General features: G+C 36.3%; 1 pseudogene; it reads left to right on the top strand.

Moving 5' to 3' along the window:
* LOC100542320 overlaps nucleotides 1–17,746 on the top strand; it is a 63,468-nt pseudogene extending 45,722 nt beyond the window's left edge.
* Nucleotides 17,747–24,444: the final 6,698 nt, after the last annotated feature.

The following is a 24,444-nucleotide window of genomic DNA, read 5'->3' as shown; positions in this document are numbered from 1 at the left end:
ACATTTTTGGCCTACTGCAAAGAAAAGTTTTATTAAATACAGCTTTTCTCTGGTAGTTTTTAATACTTAATTATAGCTCCATCATTCTAGACCACTGGATGCTAGTGAACTGCCTAATGATAAATTACCTCCTGCTTACTAAATTAGCTGTGGCACACTCTTCAGAAAGTCAATAAATTTACCATAGATCTAAAATATTTTTATTGGAGTCCGCTTTCACGATACAGCGGCATGTCTAACTTCTTATGTGCAGATCTAGAAAATATGGACTTGAATTGCTTTATCTAAGCAGCACCTAAATTACATGTAAGGCTCTTTTTTCTAGTCAGTGATGGAAGATAAGATTTGAATTACTTTCCATTGATAACTATCTTTTTTGGATTGGAGTGATTTTATTTCTGCATCTTATTGGATACATAAATTAGGATTAAATTAAGACTTTAAGACAAACTACATCACTAGCTGTGAAACGGAAATCAAGAAAGGAATAGATAATGTTTCATCAAACATGCTTCTCTGCTATCCTATGCAATTTTGCTTTTCTCTCAGTTAGCTATCTGAATAGCTGTTATTTACATCTATAGAGGAATTCTTAATCTCAAAGAATGTCTGTTTCTATATCCTAAATCTGAATTCATTATTTTCTGTCAGATTTCACAAAATTTCTGTCACCTTAACAGTTTTCCAGAAATTTGTTTCACTCTGAAGCTTAGCTTTTTGAATGAAAGGCTTTAATTTTCCCCCCACAGCCTCAGGGACAGATGCACAGATGCACAGTGTTTATAGAATCAGATTCACCAAGGTAGGAAAAGACCTCTAAAATCATCTAGTCCAACTGTCCATATATCACCAATATTTCCCACTAAACCACATCCCTCAGTACAACATTTAAATGTTTCTTGAACACCTCAGGGGATAGTGACTCCACCATCTTCTTGGGAAGCCCATTCTAGCACCTGACCACTCTCTTGGAAAAGTATTACAGGCCTGAATCTCCCCTAATGCAACTTCAGGTCATTCCCTCTAGTCCTATCACTAGTTACATAGGAGAAGAGGCTGACCTTCTACTCACCCCACCACAACCTCCCTTCAGGTAGTTGTAGAGAGCAATATGGTCACCACTAAGCATCCTCTTCTCCAGACTGCTCAATCCCAACTCACTCAGCTGCTCCTTGTAAGACTTGTGCTCCAGACTCTGCACCAGCTTTACTGCCCTTCTCTTAATATTTATATATTTTTTTCATTTGTATTTATATTATCTCTTCCCTTTTATCAGTGTGAGTCCCATGTTTCGAGTTATCAAAGAGTAAGGTGATGTGTTGGTCCATAAGGATTGTATTTTACATATCACATGACTTAATGTGACCTATGACAGATGTATGATCTTCGGTGAGTATTATAGAATTTTCTGACTACTAAAACCTACAATCAAATGATTTCCCTACTCTGTGTTGCACAACAGAGCATTGTTCTGAATGCTCTTACACCAAGCTAGACGTAAAACCTGGTTGAAAGTGTTTTATTTTCTCCCGTATCCTGTATACTCTAATTAAATATGGACAAATTCTAAACATTATATTTCTGTTCCGCAACTGACACAATTTCTCAGATAATATGCTAGAGAAACATCCTTAATGGAAAGTGCAAGATGCATTTTAAATTAGTGCTGAAAAAAGTACCCAGAATTCCATCTCAATATATTAATTACATTGGGTTTTTTTTGGACAAAATTCATCTGTTGAGAGAAAATGTACGCTGATGTGAAAAGAACCTTTAGGAGCAGGTCTGCCTCATTACAGAACTTTTTGATTAAAAGATTTAATTGAAGAAATATTTAGGTTGTATGAAAGTTAAATCCTAAAACTATTCTTCACAAATCATTTTCATGTATTAGTGACCCCATTGCTACCTGATAGAAGGACCACTTCATGGAGATGCAGCTCTTCTTGGTGACAGTATTTATAACCATCTATCTATGACATACGGTATTCTATGACAGTGCTGAAATTGCTTTTTACTCCCTTAAACTGTCATTGTATTGAACCACGTAACCAGAAAATCACAATGTAGTGATCTTTCTGTATGCTAATCTGTCTATGAGAGCTTAATGACTTGTCTGTTCATCTTGGAGATAATAAACTTCACAATGGAAGGAATAGCTGTCTCAATGACTTTGCATAAATCATTATTTGTAAAAGTGAAAGAAAACCTATACACAGGAGCAAAGCAATGAGATTGCTCACCTTTTTGATATCAACTCTGATAATTGGCTTTAAAGCATCTGTAATGTAGGGAATAAATAGATACAGAACAAAAAAATAAATATTATCCAAAGATGTAATCAATAAGATCTCCTATGTAGTCAGTTAAATCATTGAGTATCTCAGAATGACTGACTTTCCTAAGCAAAGCCATACTATGTGCTTGTAAATAACAGTATTTTCAAAGACCAGAGATTATTTCTTTCTACTATGTATTGCATAGAGTTCAACAATTCAAGAACTGAAAACTGAGGTAATTGTTAAACTTTATTGTTACAGGAAAACATGAGGGATCTGAGCCTTTTTTAAGTAGGAGAGTTGCGTGCTGTGCTTTACAGCATCTGCAGAAAATAGTGCTTAGGATATCTCCTAGAGAAAACACATCTGTAATTAACAGAACAAATGCAGCAGAAAGTGTACCTACTATGACTGCTCCTAAGAAAGCGCAGGCTTTAGAGAAAATTACCCTGACATGTATGAGTTATGATATTTGAACACCCATTCAACCTGAATTTGAACAGCAAATAAATAAAATTAGTAATTTTATATCCAAATGAGAATTAGAAAGGCTCCATTCTTTTTCTTTATATACTGACTGATTTACTTACGCTTTCCTCCCATTAATCAAATAGATTCCGGTTTTGTTCTTGTGTACCTTTATTTTTTAAAAAGTGAGAGAGTGATATTCCTCAAACTGTGAACACAGTTAGCAATGCATATGTGTGTTTCAAATGGGTCTTGCCTTAGCCATACCTTCTTTCACATTGTCTTTTATTCTCTCATTGGAGTTTGTCTTCAGGAGTTTATGTTCAGCATTAGGGCTGTGTCTTTACTAGTGATTACACAGAGCCAAGGCTTTAACCAGAAGAAGAAAAAGAAAAGCAAATGGGAATGAAAAGAGCCAGGCCTGAAAGAACAGAAAATGAGCCTTTTATAATTTTAATGGTTAGTATTTTAGGTAATTAAACCACAAATTCAATCTGTATTGGCATATTCTCAATGCTGTGTTTTCTGTCAAAGGTATCAAAATGTCAAAGAATATAGGTGGAGGAAATATTAATATAAATCTTAAAATATGCAATGAATTTACTTTGAATTCCTTTGTGAAGTGACCTCTCTTCCTACACATCTACACATGTTCTTTCCTTGCTTAAAAACAATTAGAAAATCCTTTTTCCCAAGTGATGTAGGTGAATAGGTTCACTTCATATAAATGTATGACTTGCAGTTAATAGCTTGGTTTAAATTACTTTTTATTAGAAATGGTCACTTGACTGATGATGTAAAAATGATGTCAAGGGTAGAAAGTTCAGCTTCTGAAGTCAAAGCAGTTTCTGGATGTCTGACTGCATTTAGTCCATTAGCAGACTCAACTCAGGTGAAGTGCTTCAGACAGGAAGATCACCTTTGCCAATATCTTTAAACTGTCTTGAGCCATATTGGACTATAAGTGATCTTCCCTTTAATGCCAAAGATTCCATGAGTTACTTGGGTATTGGTATGCTCTGCAAAAGACATTCTGAAAAAGTTTAAACATGCTCCAGGAAAGAAAACACCCCATAGCATATAGCGTGTTTCCTGATGAGAAGATCTGAAATAACCTTTCTTTTGTAATTGCTATGCACAAAAAACTGCATGTTCAGAGGCAGAACAGAAGATTATTTTTAGTTATTACTAGAAGAGAGAGGATCACATCTGACTTTTGAATAATAATTTTGAGCAATGAATATACAGTCTTTATTTTCCCCTCAATATATCTGTATAGTTCCACTTTATGTTAATGTACTTTACACATTAGGCTGAATGAACTCCTCAGTGTAAATAAAAAGCACTGGGCCTTCTTGTCTGTAGCAAGCAGTAATGAACTCTAGGAGTGCTTTTGTATAATGTGCCTAAACAGTACCCTAGTTATCTCATATTTTCTTAGCGTTTGTAAAAGGTTATTTTACACTGATGGTAATGGTTAAAAAGCATTTTTTAATTAGCTAATTGCTTTGAGCAATTAATAGTTTAAAAGTCAAATACGTCCTGTGGATACTCACACTCTGATTCTGAAACCCATTTTAGTTTCATGAGGATATAGTATCCAAAGGCAAAATTTATATCCAAACAATTTAGTTATCCAAAATGCCTTTATTTTCCTCATTTATGTTGTCGTGTGTTTGAAGTGTGCCACGCTGTCATGAAAAAGCTACGGAGGAAATATCCTCTCCATAAAATCTGCAGTCAAATGCATTTATCCTGCAGGCTGCTCTTCATGGGAGGACCTTTATTCCCCCAGCGGAGGTCTTTTTAAATACGTCCCTGGAATAAGGAATAATTTTTTTTTTAATAAAAAAATGAAGAAGGTTGAAGGAGCAGGAAGCATAAATAAGAAAGACTTTTTAATTCAGCGATCCTCTAGAATTCATCACCACACTCTGAGATGCAAGACAGATTATAAATATCTTCAAATATGTAATAAAATGCATCAAAATGTAACCATTATTTCTAATTATAATAATTACCACAAAAAGCACATATTTAAGAAGAAGTTATCTGTAGTGCCAAACTAAGCAGCTCAGAAATGCCAGATGTAATCATCTATATGGTGTTAATTATGCCCTACCTCTGTGCTTTCATGGACCTGAAAGAGGAAGAAGTTCTGTGCATAGGATTTTGCTCTCAAAGCATGTGAATAAGACCTTCATCAAAGATGCCTGGCAAACATAAATTGAATGTTCTTAATCCTCCTAGGGATTCACCATTATAAACAAATGATGGTCTTTTAACATCAAGCTGGCAAAACTTTTGTTTTAAATTCTCAATGTGTGCAACTACAATATATTTCCTGTACATCATTAACTGTTGCAACACAGATGTGAAGTATGGAAACTGGCATACTGGTGTTAAGTCAATCAGCTGCCAATGGAAAGTAACTCCTACTACGGTGGTAGAGGGAATGATCAGAAAAAAAGGCCAGCCAAGTTTCATCTGCATGTCTGTCATTCCTAAGCAAGTGCCTAAGTACCTAAGTAAGTACTATGTCTGATATTTTACCTAATGTTGCTACCTAATGTTGCAACCTAATGTTGGTTACAGCCTCAGTCCAGACCTTCAAAATGTGCACTGTCAATACTTCTGCAGAAAGCTAAATATTCCTTTAAAAAACAGGTGATGAAAAATGAGAAATTGATACTTCAGTTAAACACAAATGGAATTTTAAGAGACAAAGGAAAGGTAATTCCATAGTTCAAGACCTTGTTTATTGCTGTGTTTTAAGTTCTTGCTACAAAGAACACAAGTGATAGCATTCTTAGGAACGCTTATTTTTCTTAGCAAAAATCTTTTATAATAAAAATATTGAGAAATATAAAAATGAGTTACTGCTCTCTTTCAAAGCTACCAGACTTTGCAACCCAAGTAACACTTTTCTCAATGTAGAGTTTTTGTGGTAACTTTAATAAGCAGTCACATAAGGATTTGGAAAAATGTCGGCAATTCACCTTTCTTATCTATTTGAAGATACTTAACCTTTAGTTTTGTGTTTTACAACATATTCACAGCATCCGTCTATTAGCACATGACTTCTAGAAGCTTACCAGTTTTTACAATAACAGAAAAACTGTTGGTTTTATTTTCAGCTGCAATCACAATTCTGAGCTTAGTCTGCCTGCTTCTTTCTTCTAAGCCTCATTTTTTTCCAAAATGCAAAGTGACATACTAACCCTCCCCAGTAACAGCTGTAAGTACAAAAAACTGTATTTTCCTGGTGCAGTTTTCAGTTTCCTACTTTCTAATGGGCATCATCATCTCCTTATACGTAGCTGCAGTGAGTAGTCTTCACACTGCATTGCTGACAGGAGCTTGGTTTCTGCTTCTATTTTTGTTTTAGGTGTAAAATAAGATAGTAAATGTTTCTTTAGGAAAGTGCCATGGCCTTTAATGCAGCATTTTGTGTTTCTCTGACAACTTTCAGTTATTATTTTATATTATAAGACCTCAAGTGAGAACTATTCAAGATTTTAAAGTAAACATTCAAAGAGAAAAAGGTGTATTCAGACTGATCCTTGGTCACAAAGTGCTGCTCCACCACTGCACTGCAAGTTTTTCAGGGATGCCTTGTAGTCAGCAGTGCACAGAGGAACTGATATTTAATAAGTTCATTATAGATACCTTTTCAACAGCCATCTCTAGGACCACATCATCAACTGTAATTGTCTGCATTTGTTTTTATACTAACAATTCTTGAAAACATTGACAAACTGGGAAAATACATGGAAGTAAAAAGACTTATTTTTCTGGGTCATATGAGATCAATTTCAAAAGAAAATATTGTGGAGTATTAAGTACCTAAATTTACCGAGGCTTGTTTTTTCCAAGCTATAATCAAGTGACTCTTCACAAGCTTCTGAGAGAGGCAAAATGCATTGCTGAGTCCACACCAAATTGGCCTGGGATGGAGATGTTTTATGACATTGTTCAGGGTCCCTCAAGCAGGAAGGGAAAATGATGAAAGCAGCTGGATATATTCAGTCCCCATGCAAGTAGTTACATTTTCAAGGATTTTAGGTTGCACTGGCTAGCAATTATTCTCTAAATCTTTATAAATTACAGTAAAGAATGCATATGTCCTATGCCTGCCAAAAATAAGCTGAAAAGAGGTCTTAAAATGTAAAGTGGATGTCCTTTGCCACTCACTCCGCTAGAAAGGTTTGCATTTAAGTTTCAGACATTTAATTCCAAATTCTAAAATGCCAATACATTACTCTGGAAACTTCAGCTCGAAGCAATTATTTTTGGTGTTTTGATCACTGAATTTAATTTTTTTCCTAATGATAAAGAATATCCACGTACGACTGTTCAGAAATCTGAAAGAAACCATAAGTTACAGGCAGTCTGAATTAGGTCCACATTTTCCAAGATGAGCTTAAAACATAAGATTAATGATTGTACAAACTTGTTAAATTGTCCTTTGCATTTTTGTATAGATCCCATTATTCCTTGAAAAAATTTAAGCACATTTTAGTTTTTGTTGGAACTAATGCAACCTCTCTTATCAATGAGGCTAGGGTTCCCAGCTGTTGGATAGAGGATGTGCTTTTCTTATTACTCTCATCTGGTACTAAATGATAAGAGGGACAACAACACTACATTTTAAAACTAGCTATTGCAATGAAAATCTCCTATTGTTACATGGGGCAGTGTTAGTTGTTAATATTAATCTTTATGAATCTAATAACCTAATGAAATCATTTGCATCATGGCTTGTTCCATATGCTGTTGCTTACATTACATTGCCAGTAACATGAAGAAAGGGCTTATTTTTCACAATTTAAGCATCTTGTAGCTTAAGAGTATTCAGCAAATGCAAATGAATTGCTTTAAACAGTGAGAAACACTGTGCCTCCTGCAAATGAATTGATTTAGACAATGAGAAATACAGCACTTCTTGAATGAGTCAATTTGAAAAGTACTGCAAAATTCTCAAGTGCTAATATTTTTAATGAGTCTCATGTTGTTTGTATAGGAATGTCTAGAAGATGAAGCAAACCAATTCTCACAGCAATTTTTCCTTTTCTACTCAACCTTTTATAAATACCAAATACCCATTGTCAAGCTAGTTATCAGATGATGAAAATCCAGTCCATTATCTTGGAGGCTGTGTTACAACTGTGGTGGTTTGGATTAACCCAGACATGCACAAAAAAATTGTTGACTTAATGCTAACTTGCTGATTGTAGTCCTGCCCTCAGTCCTCTCTGTAAATAATCCACAGTTCCTCTAATCCTGAATTTCTACTGAAGGCAAATTCAGAACTGGACTGCGCGCTCCTGCTATATCTCACCAGGGCTGGGTAGAGGGGAAGGATCATCTCCCCCAACCTACTCTCCCTGACTCAGCCCAGAAAGCTGTTGGCTACTGTTGTTAGAAGGGCACATTGCTGGCTCATGTTTACAGAGATATTTTATTTTTTCTACATCCATGATAGCGCTTGCAAAAACTGGAGCATAAATGTTGTAGTAAAAAGTTTATCTATAAAAGCTATTCACTAACACCAAAACACTATAAGAAGGGAACTCTAGTTTTTCAGGGCATATGTTCTTTACTAGGTAATGAGAAACTGTCCTGTTCATTGAACTGAGCCAGCTGCACATTTGTGCTTACTAGTTGTACAGTGAGTATTCCTCATCCATGGGGAGATGTTTGGGTGACAGCACACAGGTAGAGGTACTAGATTTTGAGGACCGTCCTCTAAGGCTCTGATTTGTAGGTTACAACACTGGCTTAGCTCTTGGGTGAGAACTCAAGTCTGCTCTCCTTGACATAAGGATCAGGTGCTATACTTCTGTTGATGTTGATAGATAATTTGTAAATTGCGTTGTCAACACAACAGTTAATCTGCTCCAGATAGCTCATAAACAGTTCCATGATTAATTCTTCCAGTCTGTGTCTTCTGGATAGGATTTACAGCGTTCTACTTGTTTGGATGAAAAATAGAGAGAGACAAGCTGTCACCACTGAGAAAAAGAGTATTTTTTTCCTTTGCTTTGTAGCTTAAGAGTCATTTTATCATGACTTTACTGTATGAAAATGGCAGAAGATTTAAATTTGTGACTGATGATGCAGAAGCTGTAAAACTTGATGGACTCGAGAGTGTTCATACCATATTACCACAAGCTACACATATTTTAGGCTGGGAACATCCAGTTCACAATGCAATAGCAATTTGGAAGTGTTAGTCCATGATCAATGCATAGGATGATGTTAACCAATGACATTTGAAAGAGCTGTTTATTTATAGCCTTGGCTGAATATTGCAAAACAGCTGGAGGAAAAATGAGTAATTTCAAAGACAATTCAGGAGATATGTTGTGGGTGAGGGGCCGGGGGCACTGAATTTACTGTGTCCAGATACTGAATAGCATTAAAACAAAAAATCCGAAGGAGTAAGGCTTGCTTTACTGACCTTGTCTTTGGTTATCATATTAAATTTAACTTACAGCTCGGAGGATCATGTTACTTTGGCACTGGAATATTTTTCATTTATATGTACCTTTGAATCAGCACACTACTACTGTTCATTCAGTTCAGCCAAGACATAAGTATAATTCTGGAGCACTTTTGACATAAGGTTCTTATATCACCCCCAAGCACAATTACCAACCGATAACTAGAGTTTGAAAATTAGAAATTCAATGCCACTAAAGTAAAATTCAATTCCTATCAGAATGATTGTGATAAAACATATACAAGCAGTTTGTGGCTGATATGGGAAGATTAAAGCAAATAGCTATCTATTAATTTCAGGAGTATCGGAAATGTAAATAAGAACCTTACACACCAATTCCTTTTTGAATGCTAGCTAATTTCTGCAATCCAGCTCTCTTGGATGAAATACATTTTTGAAATCTGCATTTCTGAGTTTGCATATCTACAGCTTCACCGTCAACTTTGTTCTACTTTTTCCTTTCTCTTTATTTTCTCCACTTTCTAAACATTCTGGAACATTAAAAGAAGGAAAAGTACTTTTAAAAAATTTTATTTTGGTACATGTATGGATGTTCATAATGTAAAGTAAGCAAGTCTGTTCCTAAGAAAGAATAGCAGTAGACTGGTGCTTGTATATAGCCTGCATATAACACCCAGGGTAATGCTAATCTAAATATGGAAAGTAATTACACTGACCTTGATACCTTGATATTTCTCATCATTATCTTGCTTATAGCACAAATGTTTTGCTGAAGATGTCATCAAACCCATAGTTTTAGATCTATTTCTAGTAAGAAGCTCCCTCTAATCATTGCTGTACAAATATTGTGTTTTAAACAATACCAAAGAATCAGTGTATCTAATAGCCATAGCTGTTCCAAGAGAGAATTAAGATGAACCTTCCTCACAGACTTCATTCCAATGGCTTTCATGTACTTCTTCCAGTGTCAAAGCATTTAAAAACACTGTTTTATAGAAGATTATCTTGTACCTGGGGAAAAAGAAAGAACAGAAAGAACGATTTTATGGAGTTAAAAAACCTGAAGCGCACTTCATTCTTTCACAGAAACAGATGTCAGAAATTGACAAAATGCCCTAATGTTTCCCAACTTGTAAGAAACATTTCTGATATACAAGGCACATGCCAACAGCATGGCTAAACACAACACTAGCCCCTGAGAAACAAGGGACTCATTCATCCACGCAAAGAGAATATAATACACAGTGATTTTCAATCTTCTGAGAATGGCAGTGGACTATTGGGCTTATTCCATGATTATAAAAGCCTCATAATCTATGACTGCTGCAAGCAGAAGTGATTTATTGGAGTACTCTCACATATATGAGATAAACCTATAAATTGCTGGCAGCTATTTTTTTAAAGGAGAGTATTAAAAAAAAGGCGAGCAGCTTGCTTACTTTGTAGCCTCAGAAAGCAATGATTTGCATCTCCAAAATATCAGCTTTGATGAATGGTTTTAGTAAAATTATAACTGCTGTTATACAAAGAGATAAACTTTCACCTCCATGAGGAAAATATAGATTACAAAAACTGATTGTAAACAATCAATGCTTTACATTCCTTTTTCCTAACTGAGCAATTTTTGAATTTATGCCAGTCCAACAAAAGCATTAATAATGCTTAGCCACTAGGTATTTGTGAAAGAAATTGGAAATTGTTTTTAATTTGTTAGTCTGGTGAGGCGATAACAGGCTGATTCAAGAAGGAGGAGGAATTGGTATTACGTGTTTGCTATTTGCATACGTAAATATAGAAACACACATATAAATGTATGTCCTCCTACACATATACTCACTCTTCTGCACAAAAGAAGATAAGTATAGTGAATACAGGAAGGAAAATCATAATCAGTTTCTGAAAGATAAGAAAGGAAAGTAACTTAAAAGCAGAGGATTCTCCACTGAGTTATAAAACTTATTTCCTACATATCACGGACATTCTCAACATTCCTTTTATATTTGTTATATAGTTTAAATTAGACTTATTTTATCTTCTTATTGAGTTTTCTTCTGTTATCTCATCTGTAAAATACAGTGCAAAGCATACAACCTACTTGCTCTATATAATCTATGGGATAAGATCTGCAAGGGAAATTTATTATAAATAATGTAGTTATATGCATTTTAGAAGCCTTGTCCTATTCAACTGATGTTCTTCCCTTTGATTTCAGAATCAGCGAAAGGTACAGAACAAAGGAGTAATAAAAGAAAGAAAATCAGAACTACAGCTGGAGTGCAACTCTCACTTTTGTCAAACCTAAATTTAAGAAGCAACATGTTAAAATACTCAGATGAGAATCACAAAAATTCTTCATGCAGAAAATTTTACATGCTTTGAGATGCCTTCTTTTAGTGTAAATAAATCTATGCTCTCACATTTAGGAATTCTTTTTGCCAATTTAATTCAATTCAGCATCAAAAAAGGGAGATTCCATACCTTTGTGGAGCACAGGTAATCTGAGGCCTGAAATTAAACAAAGCATATTTTAGAACTGGGTCCCCACAGATTTTGTAGTCTCTTTGAAGTTAAAGAGGGATGAGTACTGAAAAAAAAATAGAAGGCCAAGAAAGAGACCTGGGTAAGGCTAATGTATTGGAATGAAGTATTTAAATAAACTTGTACGTGGGGCAGAAGAGTTATACACACAGAAAAATTAATCTGCGTTACAATAGGATGTGAGCTGGCAACAAAGCAAGTCCTTGTGCAGAAACATTTAGTGTTAAGTGTGAGGTAAGTTTCACAGGTGCCAAGGCTGGGCAAGGTTTTGCTGCCTTCTTAATAGGAAAAGGGGAAAAAAAAAAGGTTTCTTCCTCTCTTTTCCCTTTCACCACATCCTTCCAAAACCTTCAGAACATGTGCTTACTTGATAGACTTGCCATGATTCCTTTATAGATAACTATAAGGTAGATTCTACACTACATGTAGAATATCTATTTCGTCCTTGATACTGTATTCCAAATATAGTGTTCAGAAGTGACTCACCTGTCTGAACAAGAGTGTCTCGCACCATTTGACATGTCCCGGGTCACCTTTGTGGAGCTGGCAGGTGTGACCCACAATCCTGCACCTTTCTGGACTGGCAGTTAGAAATCATATGTCATCATTGTACACCTACGTTAGCACAACTGAATTGTGCCTCTAATTCTACATTAATACAATTGAAAATAATAAACCTTTTTTTTCAAGTGTGTTTGAGATGGCCTAGATTCACTCTTCCTGTGCACCTTCTACATGGTGGATTTCAAATTCACCTCGTCCTTCCCAGAGGTGTTCTTCTCAGGTTTGGACCATAAGATATTAGGGACAGGAGATTCACAAAGCTGTTGAGATTCAAAATTTTACATGATGAGAGAGCAGGGAGAGGGTGTCTGAGGGCAAGTGGAGTCCTTTCTGCCAGTGCAAAGCATGTCATTGCAAATTACAAAGACATTTTGCTCCCAGGAGTAATATCTGCATCCAAAGAGCTTCAGCTACTTCCATCTGCTTCCCTTGGGTGCAGATCTCTTACTGCTTCAATCTGTGCAGTCAGTATTTCCCAAGCAGAAGAAAGCAAAACAGGGAGAAGCAATTTTACAAGCTGCTTTTATCACTTTTTAGTGAATTTTCTGATAAATATTTTGTGTTGAGAAAGTCTGGTTCAGAAAAATACTTTTTTTGTGTGTGTGTAACTGTATCATTGAAGCATTCTTTGTGGAAAATTTCCTCAAACACAGGTGGGCATTTCTGATATAAGCTAATGTGTCCTAGAACAGGGAATTACTTAGTGAAAATAATTGGATTAATTGCAGGATGGATTGGAATCCCTGCATTACAATCTCTAGGATAATACCTTATCTACAAAGACAATAGTTTTTCTGATACTAGTGTTTTTCAGCTTCTTCCAGATAACACTTCACCTTTTAGGAATGATTGAGCTTCCATTGTGAAGGAAGGACTGGCTCTAGTTTTGACTGTAGAACACTGGGGCACTGAAACTAAATCTTCTTTTCCATATCAGGAAGATTGGAGAACTTCCTCAAACTGAGGTTGCATGCGTGATCTGGTAAGTTATTCCGGGTCATATTGGCCCTTGATATTTTGAAGGACATTTGAAATTACTTTGTTCTGTCTGAATTGAGAATTTGACATTTTTTCAAAATTCTTGTTGATTTTTGTTTGAACAAATCATACATTTCAAATTATGGATATGTGAAAATTATTATATATTGTACATGAACTAAAGCTTTCAGGTTACTCCACAACAGAATTTCTACCAAATAACAGTAGTTCTACCAAAACAAAATAACAATAAGAAAAAGATAAATTTGGAATCTTTCATAGTTGTAGTCCTACTTTGTACATACCCCAAAAGAAAGTAATTCACTTTAATAATGATTCTGACCAAGCAAAGTACCTAATGGGGAGGGAGGGGGAAAAAAACTGAATGAAAAATTGAGAAGGACTGAATTTTTAAAATGTTTCTTAAGTCTGATCAATTTTTATCTTCAGTCTGATTTACTATTTGATGCAATTTAAAATTGTCGGTACCTTTATATATGGGAACTGCTGAATCATGGCCTGAACCTCTGATTGATCACCTGAGGCGAGCAATGAGTCAGCCACAGGAGCACAGGTGAAGGCAAAGCACCTGTGCTGCAGGAAGGGGTGGAGCCTGGCTCCACCTCTCCTAGACCCATTTAAGAGCTGACTGCCAGTGGGGAAGGAGTTCTTCTGGAGATCTATTCCACTGGAGTTTTCCAGCCCAGGGTATGGGGGAGTGTACCTATCATTTCTGTTTCTTGCTTTGGTGTGTTAACTATGTATCCAAGCTCTCTGTTATACCATAATATCTGTACATTTGTTATTTGTACACTTTATTATTGTAAATTGTACTGCTCTGTCATCTAGTTTCAAAGCTTTTATGACTTCCAAATAAGTTATTTTGAAATTGTTTAATCACAGACAAACTAAATAAAACACTTGTTACTTCTTTCTTGTTTTGTACTCAGATGCTTTGGCTGGATTTTTATCAAAGCATAGGATCATATCCTATGAACAGACAGTCCCTCACAGCCATCAACTGCCCTTCTTTTGGTCAGGAAACAAAAATAAGATTAATTATGTAATCTTTCAAATAGAGATTTCCAGTTACACTTTAAATGTAATGCTCTCCCCTTAAAAGGATTTAAATCTGATTTAATGAGAAAGTTATTGTATGTTAATTAAATACAAACTGATTACTATGAATATTTATTGAAGTGTAACAGTAATTTGCATGAAGATAGGTGTTGAACAACTGAATTTCAGTAAATATGTTCCTAATAATTATTTAACATTTACTAAATTATGCAACTAAATGATTTTTTGCAAAGATATTGAGTATTTATTATATATTATATGTCCAATTTTATCATTACCTGCACAGGTGCAATCCCATCTAATTAAAAGGGAAGTTGTTGTTATGTAGCTGAAGGCAAGATGCAATCATATATACCAGCTGATTACTAAACATATTTAATGATATTGAACAGCAGTACTGAGATCTAAAGAAATCATTCTATTGATTTATTTCAAAACTCGTGAAAACTAAACTGAATAACCCAGCCAGAATCTCTCATTTCTAATATACTACGCACTATACAACCAAGTCTAGTCTTAGGATCCTCACTATCCATGGAGTTTCTCACCTAGTCATTCTTATAGGCTGTCAAAACATTAAAAAACAGGATACATGGTCATGCATATATCCAACTGTACTACTCCACTAAGGCTCACAGAAAGTGTCATGCAGAAAAATCCTACCTTGATTCCTCTCTTCTGCTGTTCCTCTAACAGTGAAATTGTGTCCACAGCTAATCTAACTTACCTATAGAAAATACTGAAAGCTAATTTTGGATATTACTAGTCTCTCTTCTAGGTGCAATATAAATTACAAATAATACTATGGCCCCTTGTTTGAGTGGTTCTCATGAATAGTTTAGGAAGTATAAGGAAAGATTAAACATAAGAGAGAACCCATTTTCTGTAGGTCAGTGATGACAACATAAATCTGGAACCAGAGAGCATCTCGCCTTCCCTCTATTTATGAAATTCAATCTAGTTTCTCTTAAATGTTTATTTTGAATAATCAGAACAGAGGTACCCCACTCTTAGGCTTGCTTGTAAACAATGGAGATGTTATAGGTTTTTTTTTCCAGGAATAGTTTAATTTAGGCTAGTTTCAGTTGCTACGTACAACTAATACTAAAAATCTCAAAGGGAATCAAACAGGACAGAGAAAACAGAGCCTGCAGTTATGCCTTTTGCACTTATTTGTTAGTCCACTTCTATATTTACTTCTCATGCTACATTGTTTGAATCAGCACACTGTCATAACTTTTCTTCCTCACATATGGCAGTGAAGCATTGGGATGGGTATCGGGATTTGCATGCTCACTGCACATCCAGTGCACTTCAGCTAGAAGTGGGAAGGAGACTGAAAGGGAAGATGTGCTTCAAAAAGAAAAATCTGTCAGTCATGGTGCAATTGTCATCCATCTCATTCGTTTCTATCTGTCAGTGCTAGAAGATATGTGGAAATAGATTGTGTCTTTGAAGTCTCAAGGACTTTGTAAGAGCTACTAGAACATTGAAGATTTCTATCCTTAGAAGAAAGTCCATCTGGAATTTTCTTCATCCACTGCCAAATTCCCTAAACATTCTCTAAAATACCATTATGAAATCTTATTTTGGTACTTACATATGTCATGAAATCACCTTGCTTTCTGCCTTTTTTCATAGTATAATTTTTAGAAAACTAAAAAATGGAAAACACAGGTCTAAGAAGTTTTCTTAGTACATCACTAAACTGTGCACATTTGTAGGGACAACCTGTTATTTAAGAAAGCTAATGACATTATCAGCTGAATGGAAAGTATAATTATGAAATGGGTTGCATAATAATGTTACCTCTGTTTAATAAGCTTTCTAAAGATTAAGATTAGATAATATCACCAATGTAGATGATATATTTTTATATATCTGGTGAGTGGTGTTTGTGTGCAATTAAAACTTGAAATCCTGAAGTCAACCAGATATGACACTTAAGAATACTTAAGAGTCTTTGTGGTGGTCTTATTTTTTGTCATTAGCACTAGGCTATTTCATTCTTTCTGATGGCAGTAAGCTATAAGCAAAATTTTAACTATAAACACTGACAAAAAGCTGAGGTAGGCCTTGTCTCCCACTGTACTTTAATGAACAATTTTAATAATAAAGCATGTTAACCATAAGCTGATGTCAGTGGTTGTAAGCTTTTCATTTTTTTAATCAATTAGTTAGGGATAAACCTAGCAAAAGAATCCAGTTATTCAGTTAGATGCTGCCTGACCTGAGAGTCAACAGCTTTTCTGACCTCATGCAGTCAAGAGTTATGAGATGAATATGAGGAAGCCAGGAGCAACTAGAAACTCTGTCAGTTTTCTTGCTGTTACCACCTTAACTGTATTTCCCACAAACTGTGTCCTAAATACAGGTATCTCTGACAACCTTTCTGTTTTTAGATATTGTGAATCTTAGCACTTTTTTTGACACAGCAAAACCCTTGACTATTCCTAGCCCTGAGGTTGAAAGGTGTCATAGTTTCCAGTCAAGAGTTCCCAGAAGGGTTATTAGCTAATATCCACTTCCATTACCTCCACAACTTCAAATCCTCAGGTGTAAAACTTCTTTCAAATAAAGACCATGCAGCCTTTCTAGTGCTCATAAGAATATCCCCATTGTTGATAATTGCTAGAGTAAGACATTTTCAGTTATTCCTTTTCTAAGCATTTGTATAGGATTGGTTCTGTAACAAATCTTATTTCAGAAGGGAAGTATTACTGCCAGTGCTCCCTCAGCATTGCTTCCTTCAGTCTACAAGTGGTGAATGCAGAAAAGAGGGGAGAAAAGCATAGTCAAGAAATGAAAAGTTTGAGTCGCACTACCATCCTGCATTTTCTGTCCTCTTCTCCTTTTGTTTGAGATTCATAGACAAGGTAGATTCATAAAACCTCTGTATGGTGACTGATAAGATCTCTCTTCTTGGAAACAAGTACATTTCTCAGAGGCAAACAGTGTCCTAGTGTAAGGCACTATGATCACATATCTCCTGCGGTGGTCTTAGGAGGTCAGGCCTCCAAGGAGTGTCTCAGCAAAGGGGAGGCAAATATTACTGCAAGGAGCCGAAGAGGGAGAGAGAGCAGTGCTGCTACAACTGTGGCAAACCTGGCCACCTGGCTCGTGACTGTGATCATGCAGACAAGCAGAAATGCTACTCTTGTGGGGAATTTGGACACATTCAAAAAGACTGCACCAAAGTGAAATGCTATAGGTGTGGTGAAACTGGCCATGTAGCCATCAGCTGCAGCAAGACCAGTGAAGTCAACTGCTATCGCTGCGGCAAGTCAGGGCACCTTGCACGGGAATGCACAATTGAAGCTACAGCCTAATTATTTTCCTTTGTCACCCCTCCTTTTTCTGATTGATGGTTGTATTATAAATTTCCCAAGTTTTGAAATAAACAATTGGACAATGGTTCTATTGCTATTTACAAGCACGTGAGCAAATGGAATGGCCTCAAAGGGTGTTGTATCATAGAGTATTGAAACAAGAGGAATGGAGGGACTAAGTTCTTCCTAGGTATTCTCAACAATTACTTTGTCTCTTCAGTGAAACATAAACAAGGAAAAAAATGATGAAAAATTACTAAACTGGTGAATGCAAGAAATACCAGATCTGATTTCTTTTTTTTTTTTTTTCTTCTCTTTCCTTTAATTCTCTTGAACTGTTATAATGTAGAAAGATGATGGGAAGGACATTTCCTTGCCAACAACAATTCTTATATTTGTCTTCATTCAGGAAAGAGCACCAAACTTTGAATCCCTGTGGAAGGACCTATAGCTCTAAGCAAGGTTAGTCAAGAGCTAACTCCCTCCCTTGTGTACTGAAGTCTTCTGAAGAGAATGCAGGCACATAAATCCTTTTATGGATTTGGCCTTAACCTTGTCAAGTTCTGCATCTTGTTTTTTGTCAGCTTCCAGACAAAGAGGACATGTTCAGATGTGTTTATTTTCTTATTATCTGTTTTCTCTGTAAGGCTTCTGTTCTAAATCAAACTTCTTTTGGAGATCATTATTTCATGCTGTCATTTCCTGGAAGGAAGAGTGTAGATGCTTACCTGACACCAGGCTTGCTAAGTTGTCAAAGTGAATAGAAAGATACCAAGTCCTTAGCAATTTTTGTCACTAATCTGGAGAGTAGACCTAGAGGCATCTAGGGCAAAGTGCTGGTCCCAGAAGGCTGATGGCCAGGTATCTAATACTGATCTGAAAAACCTTACTGCAGTTAAAAACAGGGTCAAAGGTGCAATTAACTTAGAAACTGCTGTAATTTGAATTTCATTATTATTTGTAAATCAATACAAATAGTCTTGCCAGACACAGTCAATTGCTTTTTTAATAAAAGAAAATTAGTAATGAAAGAGTACGCAGTATGTGGAATAAATATATATATAATAAAAACTTTTCATATTGATTCTCATGAAACCTTACTCTTAATATAACTTACACACACACCCACAAAAAAAAAAAAAAGAAAAATAAGGTTCTGGCTCCAACACCAAGTACCTGATGTGTGTACTGATTAATAGGTTTTAATTGTAACAAGATATTCCTAGTGTGCACCAGGCTTTATGAACATCTGGAGAGGAAAAGAGTCAGTACTGAGAAGAGTAATTAAGAGAAGACCCCAGAAGAGTCAGATCATGGCTACCCCAAACTCATAAAGTACACACTGAGAAAGAAGGAAGAAAAGGTAAGCAGCTGGAGGGAACATCCATTTAGGCTCTATTTGACTTCCTGGATCAGAACCTCAGCCCACAGGAATCAGAGGGCACTTCTTCTTACACAGCTGTCATCAATCATTTTGTCCAAAAAGCAGCTGGTAATCAACCAAGAATATGCTCATAACATTAAATTGTAAATGTCCATGTTTATGGAGTAGTGTCACACAAAGTATTAGTCCTCATAAAATATTCTTGTTTTTTATTATTTTAAAATGACCACTTATATTCAAAATAAAAGAGACACTCATATTAGTTGCTTGCCATTTCCAGCCCTTTTGATATTGATCTCTGTTGCTACCTTAGCATGTTGTTTCAAAGTGCTGCTCTGGCTGTAACACAGCCAAGGCAGCTCAGAGGTGAGCCTCTGCTGAAATTTCTCCGCTGAAATGCTCATGTGCCATGGAAGGAGAGCTCACCCAATGTGGCCCTGAAAAGCTGTCATACAGAGGTGCTCTAGAAGTAATAGTGAACACCCTAGTACTGCGGATAACCACAAAGAAGTTAGAGATGAGACAGTGTAAGATCATTGTATCTTTAAGGATCCCAGACATTGCTAAAGCAATTTAAAACTGTGCCTTTGTCTTCAAAAATTACAGAAGATATTTTGTGTTTTTCTATTCCTTGATGTCTCCATGCATAAAAGTAATTAAAAGCCACCTTTGCCTTCTCTTTATCCTGCTTTACCTTCATCATTCCAAGGGATATTTTTTTTCTCTTCAATGTAGAAAAGAGACATTTCTGGGATGCTGAAATAAGTTTGTAAACAGTGTTAATATTCATATACGCTGGAAAAATGCACAGAATTTGCTACTACCACCATGAAAGATGTCTCTCTACTGTTATCTCAGCTTTATGATATCATGTTTTGTGTGGGTTGAGACTTTGTACATATATTAAAAGAAACAAAGACAATAATTATTGAATCGGCACACCAAGAGCAAGAGTGGTTCTTTAATCACTCTCTATTCCATGAATACTGAGCAGAATACTACAGTAAAAAAAGTAGCGCTCATAATACTCTGCTTTTATGGGGTCATATTTCTGTCTAAGATATATTAGTAGATTGTGCCAAGATTTAGGTTGTGCAGCTGCAGGAACTTGAAAAGTTGCCTCTAGTGTATCAGATACAAAACACGCAACATTAAATTTTGTGAACTATAACACTTAGTTAAGTGCATGATGTCTCTTTAAGAAAAGAGATTCCAGTCAGATTTCATCTAGGGCCCACTGAAACAAATGTGGATTTTGCTTGTAAAATGACCAGAGCTCCAGGTTTTAAGCAGAAAAATGACAAGTTACATCACTTGATATCAGTTCCCAGCTGCTCCTTGGAGGAAGCCAGTGCTACAGAAAACTGACCTCTATCCAAAGGGAATTAACAGGATAGAAACCTATTAAGTGTCTAGATATCAGCTGTTGATAACAATTCCATTACATATAGTAAAAGGGATTATTAAGGAGAAAGAAAAGGGTTACGTGGAATTTTAAAGGGATATTCTAAAAAGCTGATTTAACTCAACTTCACATTTTATTTTTTTATTTCTGTATCTGTTGATACAGTTCATTCAAGATCTCAATAGACAGAGAAGCACTATGATACACAAAGTTTAAAATGCCCCTATACTTACTGTGTTTCTTTGATTTTCAACTGATAACACGGATTGTAAAAATTATCTCTGTATACTGTAAGAAGTCATTCATTATTTTAAAGTTTTACCAATAGCATGCGTTACTGCTTTATTTAATGGTCTCAGATACATGTTTGGAGAGTAATACACAGAAAAATAAATAAGAAATGGCATGCAGAAGGTAAGTAGCAGAGTTCCAGTGATATTTGTGGAATGCATCTTCCTAAACTGTTTCAAAAGTGGATGTGCAGAATCTCCCCAAAAATGTGGCATAATTATTATTGATATTATATGTTCTAATATCCATTGTCAAATGTGTTCAAATTAGAGGGCCTTTCCAATTGCTTTCCTAATGCAAAATGTAAAATATATTAATTCCTTTTGCTTATAATCACTCAAACGAAGCCTTCCTTTTGCACACATACTGTGCAAGAAATCTCAGCACATAGCATTTTGGCATCCATGGTTTTCTGAGGGTGATTCCTAAGAAATCACTAGAGCCAGAATATCCTGAAAAGTGGAGTCAGAATGGGAGAAGGTGAAAAATGGTCAATCAGTTAATAAGAAGATGTTTGGGGAAATAATAAACCATTTTATTTAAGTACAAATTCATTCTCTGGTAAGATTATGTTAAATTAATCAATAGAAGACAATCTGGAAAATAGAGAGTGAAGATTTCCTTGTTAAACTTACTGAACTGATGGATGTAAAATATTTTGTTTATTCAGGATAAACACAAAGCATAGTTAATATCATCCATGGAGAAGCCAACAATCTGAGCACAGGTGGAGGCGTGGATTTCCGGTCGTGAGTGGTGTTCCCCAGGGGTCAATGCTGGGGCCTGTCCTCTTCAATATCTTTACTGATGACCTGGATGAGGGCATCGAGTGCACCCTCAGTAAATTCGCAGATGACAGAAAATTGGCTGGAAGTGTGGATCTGCCTGGGGATAGCGAGGCCATACAGAGGGATCTGGACAGGCTGAAGAGCTGGGCTGAAGCCAATGGGATGAGGTTCAACAAGACCAAATGCCGGGTCCTGCACTTTGGCTACAACAACCCCAGGCGACACTACAGGCTTGGGGCGGTGTGGCTGGAGGACTGCGTAGAGAAAATGTACCTGGGGGTATTGATTGATGCTCAGCTGAACATGAGCCGACAGTGTGCCCAGGTGGCCAAGAAGGCCAATGGCATCCTGGCTTGCATCAGAAACAGTGTTGCCAGCAGGAGCAGAGAGGTGATTGTTCCCCTGTACTCAGCACTAGTGAGGCCGCACCTCCAGTACTGTATCCATTTTTGGGCCCCTCACTGCAAGAAAGACATTGAGGCCCTGGAACGTGTTCAAAGGAGGGCGACAAAGCTGGTGAGGGGTCTGGAACACAGGCCGTATGAGGAGAGGCTGAAGGAGCTGGGAATGTAAAGCCTGGAGTAGAGGAGGCTCAGGGGAGACCTCATTGCTCTCTATAACTTCCTGAAGGGAGGTTGTAGTGAGCGGGGCATCAGCCTCTTCTCTCATGTCATCAGTGATAGGACCAGAGGGAATGGTTTCAAGCTACGACAGGGGAGATTCAAGCTGGACATTAGGAAGTATTACTTTTCAGAAAGGGTGGTCAGGCACTGGAATGGACTGCCCAGGGAGGTGGTGGAGTCACCGACCCTGGGGGTATTCGAGGAAAGACTGGATGTTGTGTTGGGGGACATGGTTTAGTGGGAGCTATTGGTAATAGGTGAACGGTTGGACTGGATGATCTTTTAGGTCTTTTCCAACCTTGCTGATTCTATGATTCTATGATTCTATGATTCTATGATTTTTAAATGGGCTGAATAAACACATAAAAGGGCAGAGTTTTAATTTGTATTTTGTAGCCAGTGATTGGTAGCCCCTGGCTACAGCAGTAGGCAGCAGAAGAAAGCTTCTTAGAGGGGTGTGATAGGAGCTTGAACTGTCTTTCCAGTAGAATCCTTCTGGAAGGCGAGGTGGAGAATCCTAGGTATGGAATCAGTCTTCCTTCATTCTTGCTCTCTTTGGGGAAATCAGAGAGAGTCTACATTGCTTGTAAAAAACAGGATCAATTTTTTAGAAGTCCTATTTCTTTCATCTAGTTCCTTTTCTACTACGTAGAAACAGTTCAACCACCATCAAATTTTGGCTATCTATTCTGGGCTCAAGCAGATAAAATGGTTGAGAATATACTACACAATCACAGTACCCTCCAGAGAGCAATGGTATCTCTGAACGTTGTAAATAATGCAGAAAGGGCATAAGATGCAGAGAGGAGGTAAATATTTAGTCTGAGATTGTCAAAGAAGCATGAGGGAATTAGACTTCTAAATCCTAATAAAATTCAGCAGGAGTTGGAAACTTTAATTCCCTTAGTCTCCTTTGAAAATCCCATTTGTAATTTCATATTTAAGGAGGAACACTGGCTCTACATAATATCAATTTCACTTAGAAGGCACCAGTCTATTTTCAACATATTTCATATCAAAAGACTTGATTTTCAGCATTGTAAATGTAACCAATCTAGCTGAGGTTGATAGGTCAAAACTAGACCCAAACTGTGGGGTTACTTTCTGTACTGATTTATGCAGTGAATACCTATAATATTTTTCATTTTGCTTTAGTTAACAGCTATACCACTGTATTTAGAATATTCCCCTGGTGTTTCCTACTCAAGCACTTTAATTATGAGATAAGGACTTACTGTTTCCTGCTTTGATAGGAATTGCTCACCTCTCATGTAAGCTGGAGTTAACATTTTTTTCTCTTTTTTTTTTCACATTAGGCTTCCTTTATTAATTACTTGCTTTAGTGCATTTCAGTGCACTGAAAAAAATAAAATGAAATAAAATCTATTATACTAAGCTAATACAAAATCAATCATTATTATGTAGCATAACCATGATTTTTTTTCTCCTTGAGAGATACATACTTTGCGTAGTAGCATTTACTGTATTTTCCTCTTTGAACCCTTCAATTTTCTGATCTATCAAGTAAGCAACTATATTAGTTTTAACTAAAAATATTTAACAAATATCAGTGCTTGTATAAAGAACTCCATCTTTCTTCTCCTACCTGCCATACTTGTTTTCATTTCCATTTTCTGGATTGTTTTTCTCAGCTCTGTATACCAAAGAAAGCAGTAGTGTGTACTTCTTGGCTCCGTTATTCACATGTGCACCAGGTGAGGCTGTTGAAAATCAACCCCTCCAGCCTCCATCTTCTCTCTGTATGTTTTTACACATCACTGCAAGTCAAAACGCAGTTCTATTAGACAATACTTTTGGGGATGCAGCTGTGTACTAATTACCTTTTCAGCCAACCAGCAAAGAAAAAATGAAAGCAATATAGTGTAGTCCATTAATTTTACAAACGCTGGGGCAGATCTTCAACTGATGTACATGGACAATGCTGCAATGACTTTATCTGATAGATTTACTCCTGCTGGGGATAAAGCCTCCTTTATTGACTTTTCAAAGCATTTCCAGATTTCAGGCCAAGCTTTGCAGTATACTTTGATTAATTTCTTTCAGCCCATGTAGATCTAGCCCATCTTGTCTTCTGTGCAGATTATTCTCATCCTGCATCTGAAGTGTAAGGTTACTACTGTATTTTATTTGCTGTGTTCTGCAAAGCTTCTCAATGATTTTTTAATCCATGGATCATTCCTATTCAGCACTACAAGTAGATTTACTGTATCTTAGCGAAATAGCTCAAAAA

Source organism: Meleagris gallopavo, chromosome 4 (assembly GCF_000146605.3).
Source record: "Meleagris gallopavo isolate NT-WF06-2002-E0010 breed Aviagen turkey brand Nicholas breeding stock chromosome 4, Turkey_5.1, whole genome shotgun sequence".
In the NCBI taxonomy this organism is placed as follows: domain Eukaryota; kingdom Metazoa; phylum Chordata; class Aves; order Galliformes; family Phasianidae; genus Meleagris; species Meleagris gallopavo.
This window is presented reverse-complemented; position numbering and strand designations above follow the sequence as displayed.